General features: G+C 37.8%; 1 protein-coding gene across 1 annotated transcript in view; it reads right to left on the bottom strand.

The window, feature by feature from the left end:
- Nucleotides 1–13,681, bottom strand: part of LOC134227613 (octopamine receptor) — a 170,258-nt gene extending 156,577 nt beyond the window's left edge. The window contains exon 1 of the mRNA XM_062709228.1: nt 12,687–13,681. The gene's annotated coding sequence lies outside the window, so the exon portion shown is untranslated. The remainder of the gene's footprint in view (nt 1–12,686) is intronic.
- Between the last annotated feature and the right edge of the window lie 3,225 nt (nt 13,682–16,906).

Below are 16,906 nucleotides of genomic sequence, written 5' to 3'. Positions count from 1 at the left end.
GTTGGAATGTAGAGCCAATCTGAGCCCAGCCCATTCAAATTAAATCTTTTCTTCTTCTTATTGGCATTACATCCCCACACTGGGACAGAGCCGCCTCGCAGCTTAGTGTTCATTAAGCACTTCCACAGTTATTAACTGCGAGGTTTCTAAGCCAGGTTACCATTTTTGCATTCGTATATAATGAGGCTAGCACGATGATACTTTTATGCCCAGAGAAGTCGAGACAATTTCCAATCCGAAAATTGCCTAGATCGGCACCGGGAATCGAACCCATCCACCCTCAGCATGGTCTTGCTTTGTAGCCACGCGTCTTACCGCAAATCTACTGTGATTTAACATTATTCAGATAACTCTGGTAATACTGTACTACACAAAAATAAAATCAGAAATATTATATGTTATAATAATTTTTTACTCCTTGTACAAAATTTGCACTTGCCGCGAGTTCATCCAATTTATTGGAATATGGGGTAGGTTCTATACCCGAGGAATTGTCAATTTGGTACGAGAGCAACTTATGTCAGTGATGAAATTTTAATCAAATTAAAAAAATCACTTCGAAAAGAATATTGAAAAAAAAGTTAAACTGGTGATGCTATAATTTAATTGATTTGCAAAGCGTAGAAAAGAACTTTCGTTTACGATTCTAGTAGCTACTGTTACAATTGTCCAGCTATAGGTTTATGTATAGAGGATAGAGACATATGGAAAGATGTTAGAACCCATGAGTGCTCTGAACCAATAGCTTCTTCAATAGATGAAATAAGAGAAAACGACGAATGTACATTTCTAAACTAACAATACGAACAAATCAGAATGAGCTCACCAAAATCCTTTGACCAGTCTAGATAATTGAGCAAGTTATGCAACTTGCTTATACGATGTTCCGGTTCATGCGTCCTACTACCAAGTGTTGATAGTTTTTAGATGCCTTTCATGTCTTCCAACTTTCTCCAGCGCAGAATCTTTCATCGAAGCCACGCATCAGGCAAGCTTCTGTAGTATGTACTTGGAAAACGGTTGTTGTCTAGAGGTTTTCACAAACAGGAAACACATATTCTTTTTTCAGCAGCTTAGAAACGCTCTGTCAGTCAACGAGAGGTTCACAATTGCAGGTAGCGGTCCCTCAAGCTGTTGAAATATGGCGCCAGACTTGACATGCTCTGGTTATCCGGTTGATGAACCCAAACTTGGTCTGCTTCGTCAATAGAATTCGTGTTTGTGAAGGTACTTGTTATATTCAGCCATTAAAACTTTTTGGAAAATTTGACGCGAGAAATTTTAAACGTCTTCACTCAGTCGCGACATACTTCGATCCCACATGGAAATCACCTAATCAAGAAACGGAAAACCAAATCAACCACGTTCTAATCGACGGCAAATTTTTCTCTGATGTCACGCACTTACCGCAGTGCGAATATTGAATCTGAACACTACCTCGTTGCAGTATGTCTGCGCTTAAAACTTTCGACAGTGTACAACACGCGTCGGAGTCGTCTGCCGCGGCTAAACAATGGGTCACGGTGTAAAAAAATGGATTACTATCGAAGTTCCATACACCTCTGATTTTTTTTCACAAAAATTTAGGCAAGGTCATTAGAAATGAGGTACGGGGTGTTTTAAAATATTTCATCGGAGATTTTTTGAAAAAAGTGATTTTCATTGTTTTCTTCTCTAATATACCGTATAAAAAGTCAATTGATAACCCAACCAAGGATCAATCATTGTAATTTACCCCTCAAAATTGATTATATACAAATTTGTAGCCTTTTTGCATTTCTCGTATCTATATAGATAACTTATCTTGACACGGGTATAAAATTTTGGAAAACATTTTTAAAGTTCAAGCGTTCCTAAAGTATTTTTAGTGTTATTTTTTATGTTTTGAAATCTTTGCTGAAACAATAATCTATCTCTGGCATCTATATTGTTCTCTGATGAATATTGTTTTTACAATTCTATCTTCTGACATTTTTACTAGATGACCTGCCACTTAGACCTGTGCGCCGCCGCGCCACGCCGCCGCCGCCGACACTTATTGACGTACGCCGACGCCGGTGAAGGTGTCGGCGGCGCGCCATACGCCGATTGGCTCCACGCCGCCGAATTTCGTATTTCACGCCGATGATTGGCCAACACAAAAATCACAGTATATAGTGTGTTTCCATCTACCGAACCAAGGCAACCTATCAGGCATTAATTAAATAGCTGTTATATCTTTAGCAGATTTGTTTTTATCTCTGTCCCTTTTACCGGCATTGGCGTGTTAAATGCGAGGTCATTCAAGAACTTCTTGGCAACAGACCTACAAATCAACGAGCGTAGTGATGAACTTCTAATCTCATATGTAACTTCATGTGGAATAACCTCATTCTGGTTGCATTGGGTGGTTCATCATCTTTTTAAAGGTTTGAATGTTACATGTCTTAAATGATTTAGTGCTTATATTCGCGGCTAGTTACAAATCAACACTATGAAAGTTGGATTTAGATTCCCAGTCTGGTAGGATTTTTTAAACTTCCCTGAGCATGGAATATCAATGTGATTGCCCCGTGATATGCGAATACAAAAATGGTAACTTGGCTTCTGGAGCTGGAGCACGATAGGACACGTGACCCATCAAATTGAACATTTCCTTCACTCCTCTTTGTACTTAAATTGCTAGAATTGCTCTGAAAAAAAACGGGTTTCATTTATTTTGATAAAAAATGCTCAAAGAAATTTCTTGGTTTTCCTGAAATAATGTCCAAATGACATCATGGAGGAAGTTCTGAAGGAATAATTGAAGAAAATTCTTAGAGTTTTGAGGAATTTTTGGATTTATTCCCGTAGTAATTTCTGAATGATTTTCTGATGGAATCCCTGGAGAAAATTCTGAAGGAATTCTTGGAGGAATGTCCAACAAAATTCTTGAAGAAATTTAAGAATGTCGTGAATTTCTTCAGGAGTTCTCTTGGAAATTGCTCTAGGAATTCATACGGAGATATCCGAAATTTCATCCTAGAATTTTGGAAGCAAATGGCGGAGAAAATTACAGAGTACAGACGCTTACGCGAAGCACGAGGGATAGAGAGCATCTACTTTCAACAGTGTAATCCAACAGACTAATAAATAAATACGCAATTCTAAATTTTGCTAAACAATACCCAAGTAAATTTGTGGGTTTACTTGAAATATTTTCCGAAGGATGTCTTGGAGAAAGTTCTGAAGGAATGAACCTAAAGAAATTGCTTGGAGCCTTGAGGAATATCTGGATCTATCTTCGTAGTAATTTTGGAAGATTTTCTGGAGGAATCCCTGGAGAAAATTCAGGAGGAATGTCCAAATAAATCTTGAAGGAATTTAAGAATGTCGGTAATTCCTTTGGAAATTATATCTGATATCTTAAAATTTGTTCTTGAATTTTGGAAGGAAATGGTGGAGAAAATTCCGAAAGAATTACCGAGTGAATGGAATGTTTTATGGAATACCTGGAAAAGTTTCAGAGGAATTGTTAAAACAATTTCCGAAGGATTTTTTTTTAATATGTGTATATGTACAGTCATCCATCATTCTGGCTTGAGTCTTGCTCTGCATGCGGCTCCACCCAAAATTACAATCGAATTTAAATGAACCGTTTGTTTGAGAAACTGCATATGTGACATTTTTGGCCAAAAAGAGATTTTTATATATTCTGAATCCTCGTCCAAAAATACGTATTCTGGCAAAAAAAACGAAAAAAATTTTTTTGTTCAGGAATGTATGAACTTTTTTTTCGTTTGTTTGAGAAACTACATATGTCCACGCACTTTGAAGAGCAATTGTGGAGTACTGCTTACAGTTTTTGCACCAGAAGTGCCCCAGGGTGTTGAGTTTTGCCAAAAAACTATTGATCTGTATCGAAGAAATTGAAAGATTCGGTGCCAATTTGTTCAAAAACAGTTTTTTGTTGTTTTCTCGAAATTGTGTAAAATGGAATTATGTAGTTTCTCAAACAAATGATTCAAATACAATTCTGCTTTCAATGCACTGCTGTATGAACGGCAAAAACGGAGGCGGCAGACCCGTAAGCAGAGACACTTACGCGAAACCATCGGGATCTCCTTTCAACAGTGTAATCCAACAGACTAATAAATAGATTCGCAATCCTTTTTGAGCTTTTCGAGGGCCAGCTTCTTTGAGGAAGGTACGTCAAATCCATTACAACTGTAGGGAAGTGTACCCATCTACATGGGTTCTTTAAGTTCCTTAAGATAATTCTTAAGGTCCTAGAAAGAAAAAGCTGGTTTCATTTGTGGACGTTTCTTGAGGGAATTCCAAGAGAAATTCCCGATGGAATTCCTAACAGAATTTTTGAAGGTATATTAGAATAAGTTTCTTGATGTCTTACCGAATTAATTCCTGAATATATTTTCTAGGGAATTTTTTAAGGTGTTTACGAAAAAAAATCTGTAGAAATTTTCGAAGGCACTCCTGCAGTAAATTCCCAAGGAATTCTTGAGAATATCCGAATATCAGCAATCTCGATATTTTGGGAGTTTTTCTTGGCATGTAGTCTTGTTTCTAGAGTCAAAACTGAGTTTGTTTCACTACTGTCCAGATTTTCGAAGAAATTCTTAGAGTATTATAAGTTCCAATAGCTATTTGTTTGGTACATCCACTAAAAAATCCTTCATTTAAAATTCTGTTCGAAAATCTTTTCAGGTTCTCGTTTGGTTATTCTTTCAAGAATAGAGTCGAAGTTCCTCAAGGAATTTCTTCAAAATCTCTTTAAAAAGCCACCAGGAATTAATTTGGACAATCCTCCAAGGATTCCTTCAGAAAACCTTCCGGGAAGGCCTTTTATTTATGTTTCAGAAACTTCTTTGGAACCTCCTCCAGGAAGTATTTTTAAAAAATCCTTCAGTAAACTATACAAAGTTTCTGCAGAAATAACTCCGGAACGAATCATAATATGGAGGAATTTTTAAAGGAATTTTCGAAGAAACTCCCGAGGGAATTTGTGTGTTAAACTTTTTTCATTTAAAAAAAAAAACACGTATACAACGATTTAAAAATATAAATGAATTTACAAACAAAATTTTCGAAGATTTTCCAAAATAATTTCAGAAGAGATTCCCGAACGAATTCTTAAAGGAATTTTAAAAGAAATTTTCGGAGATCTACAAAAATATCTGGAAAAGTTGCTAAAGGAAATTCAGGAGGATTGTCCGAAGGTATTCCTATAGGAAATTTGGAAAGAATTCCTGGAGAAAGTTCTAAATAAATTCCAGAGGGAAATTTCGAGAGAATACCAAAAATATCTTCCTAGAATTTTAAAAGAAATTGTTGAGGAATTACTGGAAGAATTTTTGTTAGAAATTCCAAATACAAATTCCTGAAGGATTTTCTAAAAAAAAAATCCTAAAGCAAATTCCAAAGGGTTTTTCCAAAAGGGATTTCCGAATGTATTCCTAAAACAGTGTCCATAGATATTCCTCTTGAAAGATTTTACATGGAAATTTTCTAAGGAATTCTTAAAGGAATTTTCAAGGGAACTCCTAAAAAAGTTTTCGAATGAATTTCTAAAGAAATTCCCAAAATACTCCGTAAAATAATTTCTGAAGAAATTCCTGAAGGAACTTTTGAAGAAATTTCGGAACGAATTTCCGGAGAAAAACCCAAATAAATTGTTAAGGGAATGCTTAGAGGAAGTTCTGAAGGAATTCATTAGGGAAATTGCTTTTTCGAATTTTCTGAGGAATATCTTTCGAATTTTCTGAGGAATTTTCTGAGGAATTTTCTGAGGAATAGGAATTTCCAAACGAATTTCTGGATTTGTATCCAAATTACTTTCCAATGAAGTTATGTGCTGGGATGCGGCAATATGCTAGTGGAGGATTTGATGTAAACTTTTGCTGTGGACATACAAGCTACACCTATTAGGATGTTCACTTCATCAGTCTGACTACAGCTAGTAATTGTACAAAAAATAATAAAAAGCATAATATGGCTTGCTGCGTGAAACTTTTTTTCTTAACTAAAAATTCTTCACGCCGAATCGCGCTGCCGCCTCCGCCGCCGACGTGACGCCGCCGACACCGCCGCCACCGGTGTAAAAATGGCCTTACGCCGCCGCCATTCACAAATACTTCGGCGCACAGGTCTACTGCCACTGAAGTGCGCCGTATTTTATAAGATTCAGAATTTTTCTTCTTTGATGATGGATTTTGCTTGTAATTCATGAGCCACATGTGTTTTTTTTTGCCCACACCGAGTATTGTACGCAGCATATTCAGCCAGAAAAATCTGAAAGTATCCTAGGCTGCTTTTAGCATTTCATGTCCGTAATTGTCCACCCGAAGAATTGAGGAATCTCGTTTCCATCTGAATTCTTTTTCTTCACCTGTATTGTACGAGACCTAACATAGATCTGAATCTAGTTATGTACGCCAGAGGTAACCTTATTTAAAGCAGACATTCTTCATAGGAAACGTCATTGCCAGTGTTTACAGCATTGTTAGTGTTTGTCACCATTTGAAAGGTAAGTTTTCAAGCATAACCCCTTTACTTTCTTAGCACAAACAACACTAAGCTTATCTCTGTCTCTGCATGTTATCATGTACTTCATCTTGGCAGAGCTTTACATATGCTCCTAGATTTTGCAGATGAAATTAAGCTCCTTAGAAAACGATCGCAGAGTAGTGGTGGAGACTTTTGTCTCACGAAAGATTTAGATGGTGAGAAAGGACATATCCATTCACACTACCAGTATGAAGTACATTGTTACGGATAGAAATAGAAATAAGAGGATGTACAGGAGATGATTGGAGACGTTGAAGAAATAGTTCACATTGGAATGCTTGTGAAATGGGAAAATGATCCCTAGTAACATCGTAGTACTTATGTATAATGGTTTCATAGCACACTTGAAGAGTAAATCGCTATCTTCAAAAACATTATAAAATCATAATTATTACTTGGGTGCAGAAACGGTTTTTTACAGCTTACCAGATTTTTTTTTATTTATTCCTGTCATAAGACGAGTTTTTACCATCCCATTGAATTCCACCACTTAATTGTATCTTGACAGATACGTATTTCGACCTCAAAGGTAAGGCCGTCTTCAGTGTCTCGTACTTGACTCGACGTCAAGTCGAGTCAAGTACGAGACACTGAAGACGGCCTTACCTTTGAGGTCGAAATACGTATCTGTCAAGATACAATTAAGTGGTGGAATTCAATGGGATGGTAAAAACTCGTCTTATGACAGGTGAAAACATTCCACTAAAAAGCTCAAAATAATTTTCTTATCAAAATTTTATTTATTATCAGACTAAGGCCGGAGTGGCCTGTGCTGCACATAAAAGTCTTCTCAATTCAGCTCGGTCCATGGCTGCACTTCGCAGTCTGCGGAGGGTCCGCAAATCGTCCTCCACCTGATCGATCCACCTTGCCCGCTGTGCACCTCGCCTTCTTGTTCCCGTCGGATCGTTGTCGAGAACCATTTTAACCGGATTACTGTCTGACATTCCGGCTACGTGCCCTGCCCACCGCAGTCTTCCGATTTTCGGGGTGTGAACGATGGGTGGTTTTCCCAACAGCTGATGCGATTCGTGGTTCATTCGCCTCTTCCACGTACCGTCTACCATCTGCACCCCACCATAGATGGTACGCAACACTTTCCTTTCAAAAACTCGCTGTGTGCGTTGGTCCTCAACGAGCATCGTCCAGGTTTCGTGTCCGTAGAGAACTACCGGTCTTATAAGCGTTTTGTAGATAGTCAGTTTGGTACGAGCGTCTTACGGAGTCCAAAGTACGTACGATTTCCAGCCACTATGCGCCTCCGAATTTCTCTGCTGGTATCGTTATCGGCGGTCACCAGTGAGCCCAAGTACACGAATTCTTCAACCACCTCGATGTCATCACCACCTATAGATACTCGTGGTGGGTGGCTTACATTGACCTCTCTTGAGCCTCTTCCTATCATGTACTTCGTCTTCGACGTGTTGATGACTCGTCCAATCCTTTTAGCTTCGCTTTTCAGTCTGATGTAGGCTTCCTCCATCCTCTCAAAGTTAAGTGCCATGATATCAATGTCGTCGGCGAAACCAAATAACTGTACGGACTTCGTGAAAATCGTACCACTCATGTCAATCCCTGCCCTTCGTATTACTCCCTCCAAAGCGATGTTGAATAGCAGCTTACCAGATTACTGCTCATAAAAGTATGAATATCCCACACAAATATGGAATCAATCAAATTTGAGACAGTTGTGCTTGTAGCAACAATATAGCTTTCGTAACATGAAACCGGAAATGGAATTTGCTGTGTATAACTCCATCCAATAGCCTATTTCGGACATGAAACATGATAATTATAAGAAGCAGGCTAGTAAGGTTTTGGGGTTTCCAAGCCAAATGTGCTGCGAACAATATTCGGTAAGGTTATTGTACATGGTATGTACCCCACAAATGGTGAGACACTGTATCTAGAGGAAAGTATGAACCCTTTGAAATATGGCAGACTGACAATGGGCTGGTCTCATAGTGTGAATGTCGCGAGAAAGAAATGTGAATACAACATTCAATAGAGAACCATATTTGGGCTGGAAAAAGATGACAATTGCTAGAAAAAATTGGAAATAACGCAAAAAAATAAATAAATAATAAAAACATAGTTTAGGAAGGCTTGAATTACAGAAATTGATATTTTTCAAATATTTAGATCTATTTTAAGATGAGTTTTCTACTCAAAAAAGTCTACAAAGGCGTATATAATCAATTTTGAGGGGTAAATTATAATGATTGATCCTTATTTGGGTTATCAATTGACTTTTTGTGCGGTATATTAGAGAAAAAAACAATAAAAATCACTTTTTTTCAAAAAATCGCCGATAAAATATTTTAAATTACCCCGTATCAAACTTCATGATTTTGCAAAACAAGTCAACAGAAATGTCTTCTGAGAGTATTTCGTCCATTTGGTCACATACCGGGACCTAACGGGCTTGGTAATCATATGGCTACTGCTTCTGCCTCATACGCAGGAGGTCGTGGTTCAATCCAGGTCCGTTCCTTTGTCCTACGTTGTATATTTCTCTACATTTCTTATGTTATAGCAATCGCTAGAACTGAAAATGGACTTTCATACCGTTCCCATTATTTCTATCCCTATACCTTCAACTTGACTATTCTAGCAGTAGCTGCTAGAAATGGAAATGAACTAAAAGCTCGTTTCCTACATCCAATTTGGAATTCCATCAGTTGCTTTCTTCTATCTATAACATTGGCAGCTCGTTAACCAAGACGCACCTCTGCCTCTCGAACCTAACCCAAAAAATCTAATAAATTCCGTATGATCTCGTGGCAAGTGCAGAGGTATATGCGGCTTGTAGTGGGCGAGTGATTACATCATCATTTCCTCCCTCTTCCCAACATTGACTTGCATTCTGACGTGGCAGCCGCCAGTATGACCTAACAAATAAGATCACCAGTACTTGTACATTGAAGATGAGTGCAAGTCCCAAGCAAACATCTGTTGGTTCTCTGTGCAAGAACAGCTGATCTGGTCATAATGGAGTAGCAACTGCAGGCAGTCAATCAAGCTCAAGCATCTGGTCACATATCGGGACGCCCTGGAATGCTGGTTCACTGGCGGAAGTGGCCAATTTTTTATCACTACTCAAACCTAGATGGACCAAATACCCTCAGAACATATTTCTATGAGCCTGTTTTGCAAAATCATGAAATTTAACATGTGTTTCCGGCTTGATCAGGCAGTGGCCATTTTTCCGGACCGGGAGGTTACCCCAGTACTAGCAGCAATATCTCCGGAACCATGTCCGAACGATGACCAATGTCCATGGAACTATAGGAATTTTGTGATCGAAAACAGAATTAAATTCCGATGCAAGACTGCAGAGAACTATTTTTTGATAATTAAGTTTGTTTTAAATAATCGTGAAAATCGGAACACGGTCGTGTTATTTTACTTTCTAGAAAGAAGCTCAGAAAACTTAAAGTACGAGCTTGGTAGTTATATGGCAACTGCTTCTGCGTCATACGCAGGAGGTCGTGGATTCAATCAAAGCCACATTCTATTTTTCAAATTTGTATCTTTCTCTTTATTTATCATGTTCTAGAAATCGCTAGAACTGAAAATTGTATTCCATACGGTTTCCTTTTTTATCATCTATACCTTCTACATGACTTTTCCAGCAGTAACTGCTAGAATTTGGAATGAACGAAAGAAAGCTCGTTTGAAGGTGAATGCTAGTTCCAAGCAAACATTTATTGGTTCTCTGTGCAATTACAGCTGACCTTGTTATGATGGAATAGCAACTACGGATCAAGCTTACGCTCAAGAAGATTCTTGATGAAGGTATTTGAGAAACGTGGCATGCTAAGCCGAGCAGAATCAAAGTATCTAATCCATAATCTGTATCAGAGATGAAGCAATTGAGAATCACCCCCAAAGACACCCCCAGATCAATTTTCTGGCTGAACTATACCCAGCCAGGCAGGGTTGTTAATCGTTAATTTATCGTTATCGCCGATAAAGTTGATTGTGATCAACGTTATCGGTTGCTACGATAACGATGAATCAACTGAATTATTATCGGAGTTCGATAATTTAACGTAAGTTAACTCGATAATTTTGCGATAATGGGGTTACTAGATTACGCGAATAAAGCAGGTGTAAAATTTTGACAGAAGCCGAGAATGGAACAAATTGTTTGCAACTGATTCAACAGAGTTAATTTTTATTGAAACGGGGCACTCTAGAATTATTGCTGAATGCCTGCAACTCTATGAAACGAAACAAAAGTGAGGTGTTCTGTTGGTGGTTCAGTGATTTTTTTTCTATGCAGCTATGCAGTTTTCCGATAAGAAGATCGCGGAAATTTGCCCTATACCCAGGCGGACTTAATTCTCTGAGATAGAGACACATACACATAAGTACGCATCCTACTGAGAGCACATGATTACTTTCCTTTGTCAATCCTTATACCTTATCGTATAAGCAAGAATATCCAGCTGAAATCGGAACTCCTTGGCAATAAATATTAGAAATTTATTTAATGCAGCGATCTTTAGTGCTGCATTCCAGGCATATAGCACCAGTACCGAATAAACATACTTCAATAGACTGGTGGACTAACCTCGTCTTCTATTCAATATGTTTCAGTTAGGCTCAGGAGTTTGGTCTCCACTGTGAGTCATAAAATAATCATATAACTGGGTGCTCCGGATCTTCCAAATAGAAGTTTTGTTAATCTTACTAGATTAAACATAAATGTAGACATTAAAAATGCTCTCAGATTATCTACTATGGACAACTGCGACTCTATATGAAATTTAATAATTGAACGAAATAATGTGTTGGTCAATTCGGTGACCTCTTTGAATCCAAATTTTATTCCAGGATTAAAAAGCGTTTTTGTATATTTTAAGGCGATACAATACTTTAAACAGATGTTGCAAACCCAACTTGTGAGTATTTGTTCTTTAAACTGTGTAATACAGGTTACAGTTAACTCGATAATTTTCGATGAATTAACGAATACTCGATAACGATAACGTTAATTCAACGCTCACTTTATCGTCAACGAAGCATCATCGTAAAACCATTATCGTTATCGAAGTTGGCGTTAATTTACCGACGATAATTTATCGATTAACAACCCTGCAGCCAGGTATCCAGGTAGGTATCTATGGAATCCCCTGAATCTCTATGGGGATCACGAGAAATGAATAATTGGTTTGATGGGAAAATCAATGGTCATTTGGACGAAGTTATTTTAAAAGCACAAAGACGAAAACCTTGTTTGAAGTCAATTCAATGCGCCACTCAGAGTATTCTGGTTGATAAGTGATAACTCGTAGTCATTCACGCCCTGTGGCCTCTGCATACTGAGGAAATTCTCTCTTTTTTTTTCGTTCGAACGGACGCGCACTAAAGAAGCGCGATACATCAACCACCAAATTAATTATTTTCTTTTCCCGTGACAAGAAAATACCGTCTTCTAACTTAACACCCAGGTAAGAGGTTGTCCAACTTCGACAAAATAACCCACACAATGTACGCCCGGTGACTTTTCCATACTCATACGAAACTCATCAACCTACTGCCGTTATTTCAAAGCCATCGGTGTCGTATAAAAATAATTGACGGCGTACATAATTTTCATTCAGCGGCGCACCAATTTATTTCTAACGGCGACGGCGCACAGATTCAGCCTTAAGGAACAACATCGCTGTTGCAAAGTCGTTGTAGTGGAAGTTGCCAGCTCCGTCGGCGCCTACACATTCATCATGGCTTATTATCCCACGCAAGGGTTCCAAAATCACCGAAATGCGCATTAGAACATTATGCAAATCATTTGAGCGCTGTAATGGTCATCTTTTCATCATTTTAAAGATATATATGACGAACCTTTATAACCAGATATTATTAACTGGAATCACAAAAGAGTTTGTAAAATATGTTTGTAATAAACAAGGAAATAGTCTGAAGAGGCTGAAGCAATTAGCTCCAAAAAAACTGTATACATAAAGCAATTAATATTAACAGTTTCACGAGTTCAATCAACGTAATAATGAGTTCATTTAGCTTCTCTGATGAACAAAATTTGGTCTCCTCCTCGCGAGATAAATCGTGGCAAACAAATTTCAAGCACTTTTTTAATTAAATAATAATTTCATTCAAATTCAGCAGAAACTTACCACAAACACATTTAACTACATTTTTGATAATTAGGTGTGCTCCATTCACTACTTTTAATTATTATGTCACTTCAATTATCAACAGCTTCTTTGCCTATTATATGTTCAACTAATGCTCCTCTTCCATTGGTATCTGATAATTATTCATTATTTATATTTCTTCTCATCGCAACTCAGTTAACACATCTTTCACTTCATGTGGTGTTGTTGTGTGTATACACAATTGAATAATCATCAACATGATTAATTTTACTTTTGTGGAATGACAAATCCCCCAGAAATGCACTTTCACGGTTGGACGAATTCTGGAACTCAAATTTTCATTCCCTGACATAAAGGTTTCATCCATGGAACGCTGCACTAATCCGGTACTGGTATGGACCGCGGATAAAATCCAGCAAATCGAATTTCCACACAAACTGAAACTCAATTTACCGAGCATCTCATGTCGAACGCGCTTGTTGGTGGTAATATCGGTTGCCCACTGAAAAAACGTAATCACCGAACACTTCACACGCTTTCGAAATGCTATTTGACCAGGTGCTGAATCTTCTTTGATCGAATGTAACCCACTTTCCGATGCATTGCAAATCCACCACCATCATGATGCATCATCATCATCTGCAGCATCACACTTTATTCCTGCATCCACCGTTACCGTCATCTCTGCTGTCAGCCACCCCCAACGACTGCATCTGACATATTCATCGTTCACAAATCAATCAAACCATTTCAATGGACAGATCTCGATCGTCTAACCAAATTGTCGGTATGAATGCTTTCTTGCACTTGAACTAAACCTCAATCACACCAAGGAGCTCACGAATATCCTGCCTTTCTAATCACTGTACCAGCAGATCACAAAAAAGGGGCACCCGGCTTATTCGAACTGGCGACGACTGAATGGGAACCGCGTGTTACTTCGACGAAAGCGCGCTCACAACTGACCAAAAGGCGCCAACCAACGTCGCACTCACATTCTGGCGGTGGATTGTGAGAAGTTCGCGTTGCCGGCTTGTCTCGTGCCAAATGGCACGGCGGGCGGCGCGACGTCTGACCGACGCTCTTTCGAAGAAACTACTTCGCGCTCTCACACGTGCGCGAGATTTGAACATCTTCGGCGGGGGGATGCAGAATCGGAAAAGTTTAACTACTGTGTGTATGCGGATAGCGTCGAGCGTGGAAATCCAGAGTGGGAACTCACTTTCGGTGGGAGAGAATTGCGTATAGTGGCGATAGTGATGAATTTCATTTCGTCGGATGCTGGGTACCTAGCTACGGAATAATCCTGTCTAATCAGCATAAATAAATGAATGGATTATTTTTGGCGCCTCTTAGTCTCCTGGTCTAAGATTTAGAAATGAGTTGAAAAATGTGAGCATTCCTACATATTTGGAAAAAGCGCATTCTTCACTTGGTTAATTAATCAGATACATGTACAGGACAATGACCAAACAGCAGTAAATAGATATAAATGTTGTTCAAAGTTATATTCCTGTGGTTTGGAATTCCAATTGGTTTGAACCGTCATTGTATCTTGAATCATAATAAATGGAGGAAACCTGGAGGAAAGTTACCTAGATCTAGCAAAAAAATCTCAAACTGAACGACTTTAGAACTCATACTTCTAAGATTCAAAAATCAACAATCTGCTAAGGGGCTGTCCATAAACCACGTAGACTCTCGAGGGGGAGGGAGGGGTTTCGAAAAAGTCTACGATAGTCTACGAAGGGGGACGGGGGGGGGGGGGTATACCAAAAGTCTACGAGGACTTTTTGATTTTATGTTTTTTAAAAGCGATTTATACATCAGCTTCGTGCGAAGTTCACTTGTTTCATTTTTCTAGAATGTTCCGGTTTTTTTTAAGACTTTACCGATATAATCTCTTGCATTTCACCTTAAAAATTTAATGAATTTCACTAAAGTAAAAGTCTGAGCTACGGCCTAAAACTATCATGGATTTCACCAGGAAATTCTTCTGTGTTGAGCAGAAAAATTCTCCAAAGTATTCTATAAAAACTTTTGAATTTTTTTCAAAATCTTCACTTGGATTTTACTGCAGATTCCTACTAGAATTTCGTTTGATTTTCGGCAGGAACTTCTTTGCAAACTATGAAAATTATGTCGTACTTTAAGGGATTTATTTTTTGGAATTGACAAAGGATGCATTTTAGAATATCCAAGAAAAAGTCTTTGGAATGCCTAAAAGATATTCTTTGGAACTTGTAAAGGGAAATTTCTCTCCGAAATTTTTTGCTGAATTTCGGAAATTCTTCGGAATTTTCGCGAGGAATTCTTTGCAAATATAAGCAAAATTATTTGAAATGCCCGTGGAAAATTCTCCTTCGTAAATTTCTTCGGCAGTTCTAATGTAAATTCTTTGGAATTATCGATGGAAAATTTTCGAAATTTCTAAATAAATTGTTGAAAACTTCCACGAGAAATTATTTGAATTTCCCACCAAAAACAGTTTCCACAAAAAAAATATTTGCAATTTTTGTAAAAAAGTCTTTCTAATTTTCATGAAAATTTATTCGATTTTTTTACGAGAAGTTCACAAAAAGTTCAACTGAAAATTCTCCATAATTTCCACCGAAAATTATTCAGAAAATATTTTTTGGAATGTCCATAAGATTTATTTAAATTTCCTCAAGAAATTGCTCCAAATTTGCAAGAGAAATTAAAAAATATCGTAGGAAACCATTCTGAATTTCCATGGGAAATATTTCAGATTGTCCGACTAAAAATTACCTCGGGAAATAATTCTAAATTTTCACGTAAAATTACTCGGGTTTTTTAACGGGGAAACTTTTGGAATTGAGAAGAAAGATCTTCAACATATGATGATTCAACGGGATATCGCATAGAATTTTCAAGAAAAGTATTGGAATTATCACGGAGAGTTCTTTGGAGTATTTCAAGATTATCAATTGAGAAATTTTACTAAATTTCCACGCAAAACTTATTGGAATATAGACTTGACGTTCTCGAAATTTCATCTCGAATTTTTTTCTAAATTCTGAAAATTCACGATTTTTACAATTTTGAACCGGCGTTGAGAATCTTAGGTCAGATGCGTGACAGATTTAATCAGTGGCGCGCCGATGCAAAAATGTCGGAGGTGGTGGTGCACACCTCTAGGAGGAATTGAATTCAACAGTAATTAAACTAATTGGCTTTGAGATTTGATTTCAGGAGTTATGGACAGAGGATTAAATTTGATTTCGTTTCAATTTGATTTTTGTTTTGTTGGATTTTATTCAGTGTGATTTTGTTATGTTTGAAATTCGAATTTTGTTGTAATTTTTACATGGAAATGGAATTGAATAGGGTCGGTGTACCAATTGTCGCCATACATAGGAACAACTATTTTTTTAATAAGTAAAAGGCATGTGGGTGGACTTTATATATCAAGCGAAAGGTTTTACTTCCTGCTCCTTAGAACAGCTGTGAAAACCACAATAAAATTTGTTATTATCCTCAAAATTCATTAATCCATAATAGGAACGCATGCACCAGTTGTGGCACTATTCTTAATTTTGGTTCCTTATTTGGCAAATCCCATTGTTTTCTTATGGGACTGGCCAAATTGGGACCACTAGTGCCACAACTGGTGCAAAGGACGTTAAAAATTAAGCAAAATCAATTTGTACAATAATGCTTTGCTTGTTTTGGAGGAAATCAAAGGTGTTATCGTGTCATATGAATATGCTTTATCGATATGAACTTGGTTTGCGGTGATTTGATTGGTCATTTGGCATATAAAGCACTTGTGCGACAACTGGTGCTATAGCCACAACTGGTACACCTAGCCTAGCTGAATTGTCTAAAACGTGGTTGATTTCCATATTTTTCCTATCACATATGATGTTTTGTAAAATTTGGTAAAGTCTACGTAGACATCAGGGGGGGGGAGGGAGGGGTTTTGAAAAAGTCTACGAAAGTCTACTAGGGGGGACGGGGGGGTTTGAAAAAGTAAAATTTCGGTCTACGTGGTTTGTGGACAGCCCCTTATTGAGTAACTCAGATTAAAATTTAAAAATAAGAAGTTTACCAAAACACCTGATTAATCCCCCTAGCGGTAATGTTGTCTTTCTCGTACATTATATGAAAATGTATTTTGGCCATAACTTTTGAGCCCATAGTCCGATCAAGCCTATTTTTAATAGGGAACAATGGACCAACGTTCTCTGACGAATGAAACTTGTTGCGAGTAAATC

This window comes from Armigeres subalbatus, chromosome 3 (genome assembly GCF_024139115.2).
Source record: "Armigeres subalbatus isolate Guangzhou_Male chromosome 3, GZ_Asu_2, whole genome shotgun sequence".
Lineage (NCBI taxonomy): Eukaryota > Metazoa > Arthropoda > Insecta > Diptera > Culicidae > Armigeres > Armigeres subalbatus.
Note: the sequence above shows the minus strand (reverse complement) of the source record. Positions and strands in the feature narration are given on the sequence as shown.